Raw genomic sequence first — 6018 nt, 5'->3', positions numbered from 1 at the left:
GTTTAATTTCCTTTTTTAAATCACTCAATTTAGAGTTTTGTAGCTCAAGTTATGATCAAATAACCATAACTGGTTCATTTCCTAATTCTATCTCTTTAATTGGGCAGATTTTGGCATTACCTTTTACCAATTTAATTGGACATGTTGTAGTTACTTTTAGGCTTAGTGTTCTTTATAAAATTTGTTGCCCTATGTCTTATGGTCACTCAAAAATTTTAATTACAATTTTCAAGTTTTGTAGAATTAGTTATAATAATTTAATTGGCCTAGACTCCAGTACCCTGTGTCTTTAGGGTCCAGGTTCAGGTCAGTAGATTTGATCTCCATTTTAGGGTTCTTATGTTCATAATTTGAGGACAAAGTCTAAAACAAAGTTGGAGCCCTGTTTCTTAGAGTTCCAGATCAGTATAGCTCAACCTAATTAGAGTTTCTTAGTGGGAGATATGCTATAAACACTATTTTATGGTCAATTGTGATTTGGTCAAACTCCAAGTTTTGATGTGTTAACTTCTTCTAACCATTTGACATAGTTCCTTTGGGTTCTGGATTTTGGTCAAAAAACCAATATTGTAGACCTATGTCTTATAAAACTTTTGCCATTAGTTTCATTGCATTTGAATTTTTATAGACTAAGTTATGGCCATTTTGCCAAAACTAGTCGAGTAGGCTTATGTCCAAGAAATTCTGAGCAGAATGGTTCAGGTCAATTTGATGACCTAACTTGGGCCAGCAATTTCATTTGATTAGAGGCATTTCTAGGCTTAGTGTTCTCAATGAAAGTTATAGTCCTATGTCTAAGCTTTCTAATGGTATAAAATTTAGGTCATTTGAACTTGTCTAGAGGGAGTTATGGCCAAATGAATATGTACTGTTCATTTGGTCATTTTTCTGGGTTCAGTGTTTAGATATACGGATTGGGACAGTAAATTGGTCAACTTATGGACATAATTTGGGCAGGGTTTCTCCTTGAAAAATGGGGTGTTTTGAGTCTAGTTTCATCTCCAATTGGCCTCATACCAATTGGAGTCTCATAACTTCAGTTATGACTCTAACAGTACTCTGGACTCATAGGTCTGAATTTCCCGCAAAGAACATGCACTCTCAATATTCAATCCTCCTTACTCCCAAACTATAATTTGTAATTCATAGCACTTTAATTAAGCAACAAATAGTCTCAACCACACCAATTCCAAGCAATAACACAAAAGCCTTAAGTTAGGTCAAAACCCTAACTTACAATTTCAATATCAATCATACATCCATGCAATTTAATTTATAATGCCTTAAACTTCATTAATCAACTTCACTAACTAAAACAAAATCATCAAAACCATCAAATTCATTTACTTCCTAGGGCTGCAGAAAATTGAGCCTTCAATATATTCCAAGTTTTCTTTTCTTTTCATGCAATTTCAACTTAATTAAATATGCTTTTCATGCTTAAGAAAGAAAAAGAGTATAGTTAGTGCACTAATCTCTTTGGAGCTTCACTTAACCTTGTTTAAACCTCCCTAATCTCTTCTTCTTTGGCTGCCAATAGCTTTTTCTAGGTGAAAAATCAAATTTTTGTGAAGGGACTTAGCAATTTTGGTGAACAAATGGAGAGGAATTCAAGCTTTTAAGCTTGAAAATGGTGGAGGTGCAATGGCCATGGAGTTCGGCTGGTTTGAGGGAGAAGGAGCAAAATTATTTTGTCAATTTTTGGTCTCATTTATCTCTTTTTATTAGTTCATTAATTGGCTGTCTAATGGTAATTGGTGGATAGCATTTTAATGACATCATTATGATGTCAAAATTTAAGTTTTCTTTTATTTTCTTTTTCTTTTCTTTTTTACTCATTTTTAATTTAATTTTCATCAATTTTTATTTATATTTCATGTTATATAATTTATTTACTTAATTGGATAAGTTAGTCAAAAATCATCTCTGAAGGCGAAATAACCAAAATGCCATTCGTTTAGCTTAACGGACTAAAATTGTCTGTAACAATTGATAAAATTTTCTAAGCATTTTCTTGGCATTTTAATGCCATCGAAACCTCAATGACTCTTCTCTAGAGTCCTAAAAATTATTTTACAGGGTTTCCCTATGGGTATAGGATCGACAACTGTCTGTACAGTCGCTTCCCGTTGGGTCACCCATCGCCGGGGCATCGGCTCATTTTACTTTATTGTATTTTATTTCTTAAATTTTTCTTACCATTATTTCAATTATTTATGACTCCTCACTCTAGTCTAAATATAGTTCCAGACATTTTAGCTATCCGGTCAGACATTGGTCACCAGAACAGTAGAACGCACGGACTATCTAAAGTGAGGGCGTTACAATGATAGGAAGGAAAAGCTCTCCATGAATTTTATAAACAAGCTATGAGTGTATGGAAGGATGTTAATGAAGAGTGCTTGTACCTGACTTCCATATCTATGCCTATCTTAGTGACAATTCCTATCTTGCCTGAGTGATAGAGGTTGTAAAAGATGAAGATGGCTACACATGCTGGAGTTTTGTTAAAGGATTTTGTGTCTTTTCTACTATTGATCTTGTATCAACATAAAGTTTTGGTGTTATTAGAACCCTTCGTGTCTTTTTTCTATTTTTTCTTAATTGTGGTTAGTTCGTATAGTAAACTAATTAAGAATAAACTCACCTTAATTATAAATTTCAATCCAATTAAAGGCTTGGAATTTTTAGTCCAATTTTGTTATGCCAAAAAAGGAAAAAGAAAAAAAAAATTTTTGCATCAATTTTCATGTTTCAGATCCTTTTTTGATATTGGATCGTCGAAAGGTAATTGATGTATTAATTCTTTGCTATTTTGCTTTTGATCTCATGAGAATCTATTTGATTTGTATGTTTGGGATGTTATTGTAGCTTTTTTTATCGTAATATATATATATATAATTTTTGCTTGTGTTTTTTCTCTTATTTATTTATTTTTTTTTTTATGTTTGTCAATTCTGCTTTTCTTGTATCTTTGCACTAATAATTGATTGGATGCTTCAGCCTCTTCACACTTTGTTTTGGATCTTTGGGTGCATTTTTTTATTTGATTTTTATTAAAAGTTGGCGTCAATTTGAGTGGAGTTCGCCTTAATTATGAATTACCATAGATCTAGTTTTGTATTGTTTTGGTACTAAAATATAGAAATTGAAAATTTTAAGTTCTAAAATGTTTTCTTTTATGAACTCTTTTATAGGCACCAGACGGAACTTTAATATCTAATTGCAGAGAAATGATATGAAGTTTTAACTGTGAAAACAAATAAAGTAGTCATATATTAGAAATAAAACTTATGGGGACAATAATTAGGGGTGTGCAAATGGTCGGTCAGTTTAGTTTTGAACCGATAAAACTGAAATCGAAAATCAAGAATTTTGAAAACTAAACCAAACCAATAACTAAAACACAACTGAACTGAATATTGGTTTGATTCGGTTTTAAATCGATCAAACTGAATTTATAAGATTTCATATTTTCAACTTTAAATCTTAATAACAAAAACATAAAAAAAAACTTAGAAATCAAAACTCAAAAATCTTAAGGTTTCTTATATATATATATATTAGTAATTTCAGTTCGATTTGATTTTTTTATTTATTATGAAAATAACCAAACCGAACCGCTCAATTAAAATTATCAAAATTTATAAACTGAACTAAACTGATTAAATTTTAAAATCAAATCAATTGAATCGAATTGATTCGATTCGATTCGATTTTTCAATTCAGACCGAAATTTGCTCACCCCTAACAACAATGTTAGGCAAACACAATGTACAAGCGGATGCCATCAAGAGATTACACAAATAAAGTTGATGTAAAATATAATTATGGTAAAATCTATTTACTAGAACATCCAATATTGATTTTTTAAGCAAAATATGTTTTAAGAAAATTAGATATTCTAAAATTTAAAAAATTAATGAGATTTTTAACTAATATTTGTATTGCTAACCAATTTATAAAAGCAACATAATACGTGTAAGTAAAATAAAAATATTCTTTTCTTAATAGATACTTCGTAAATTTTGTTAGCTATCAAATTGTTCTTCACTTGTTAATTTACTGAAAAATAAAAGCCCTTCAAGTTCTTTTCTTAATAAGATACTATGAAAGGATGTTAAGCAAAATGGACATTTTAATTTCGTGATTATTTATTAAACGCAAAAACCATTTCAAATCTAATATACATGAATTAATTAATTGATGTACTACAACAATGAATTAAAAAGATAGCAAATAGAATTCCAAGTGATTTTGATAATATTATTGATAAAATAATATAATCATAATATTTGTTTTGTATAATTATTTGAAATTGATTAATTTTTATATTGTAATAACTAAAATATAATAATAATAATAATGAAGCTGATAATAAAAATTATAAATAACAAATATAATAATTAAAACATAATAATTAGAAAATAATAAAAATTATTGAAAGAGTTAAAATGAATTTTAATTTTTTATCTTATGAGTTTTTGAATATAATAATAAAAATAATAGTTAAAAACAAAATTTTTTAATATACACATTATTTAAATCTAAATTAAAATATAGTCAAAGAACAAATAATTAAACTTAGATTGAAATAGTATTCATTTTATATGAACAAAATTATTCATGGTGATTTGATATTATGAGAACAAAGGATTAAATTTAATTGGTCATTGATAATCAATATATTTTAAACAAAATAGAAATATCAAAAAATTTAAAAAATAATATGAAATAACTTATAAAATTGAGTGATCTTGAGTGATAATTAACCTAATTTTATGTATGCACTTTAAATAGAAAGAATGACCAGTTCAAGAGATAAGTAAGGATATATAAGTCTAATTACTTAACCTATTAGGATTAAAAGAGAAAAAAGAAAAAGTATAAGTACATATATTGTCAATAGGAAACAAATAGGTTAGCTTTATATGGTGTACGTTCAAGAGGAAACAAACCTATTATAAAGTGAAAGAGATTGTTGAGCTCAAACTTTTCATTTTTTATGGGAATTTTTATTTTAAATTTTGTATATCTACAATATTATTTATAATATTATAATTTTAATTCTATACAATTTAATATAGGCAAATCAATTTTTTTTAATAAAAAGTAAAATAACAAAGTTTGAATAAATTTAATTCAATGAGCTAACTTGTATTTTTTATTAATTTATTTTAATTTTAAACATCTTCATCCATTTATATTTTTAAACTTATTATTATATCATTTTTTTATTAAATTACATTTAAGTTATTATTATGTATAACACATAACTTTCATAAAAATATACTTCAATAAAAAATATAATAATTTTATCTATATAATTAATTAATAAAAAATTAAAATTAATATTTTAATTTAAATAATTAAATATAATATTTATAATAGTATGGTAATATTATATCATACATAACAAAAATTAATAAAAAAATATATAAAAAAAATTAAATCACGAGCCTAGATAACATGTATAGTAACATGTAATGCATGTTGCATAAAACCTACTATTATTACATGATCAAATGTTTTGAGTGAACATTTGGTTTGGAGCCCAATTGATGTTGAAATGGCCAAATGGGCATGTTGAAATATGATGATGAAATTTTTGGTTTGAAGGTTCAATGGGTAATTGATTGTTTAAAATCAAGCCGAACTTATATTTATTGGTTTGGTTATGCTTATATTATTGGTTTAGTTCAATTCAGATCAAAATTTTTTGAAATTTAATTTTCAATTTTTTGATTCAATCTAATTGGAAATCGAATATGCTGATTGCATACCTCTAACTAGGGATGACAATGGGTTGGGTTTTTGTGGGTGCTCGACCCGACCTAACTAAATCCCAATAGGACGAATTTGGGTGGTATATAATTGTTATAAGCATAATGTAACACCCCTTATCCGATATACAGTGTAGCCGAGCAAGAAATGTCACATTCGGTACCGGAGCACCATATCTTATCTAATCTTATGCATTATTAATTTAAATTCCATTTATTGGTGGTATTCCATTTA

This window comes from Hevea brasiliensis, chromosome 13 (genome assembly GCF_030052815.1).
Source record: "Hevea brasiliensis isolate MT/VB/25A 57/8 chromosome 13, ASM3005281v1, whole genome shotgun sequence".
Lineage (NCBI taxonomy): Eukaryota > Viridiplantae > Streptophyta > Magnoliopsida > Malpighiales > Euphorbiaceae > Hevea > Hevea brasiliensis.
This window is presented reverse-complemented; position numbering follows the sequence as displayed.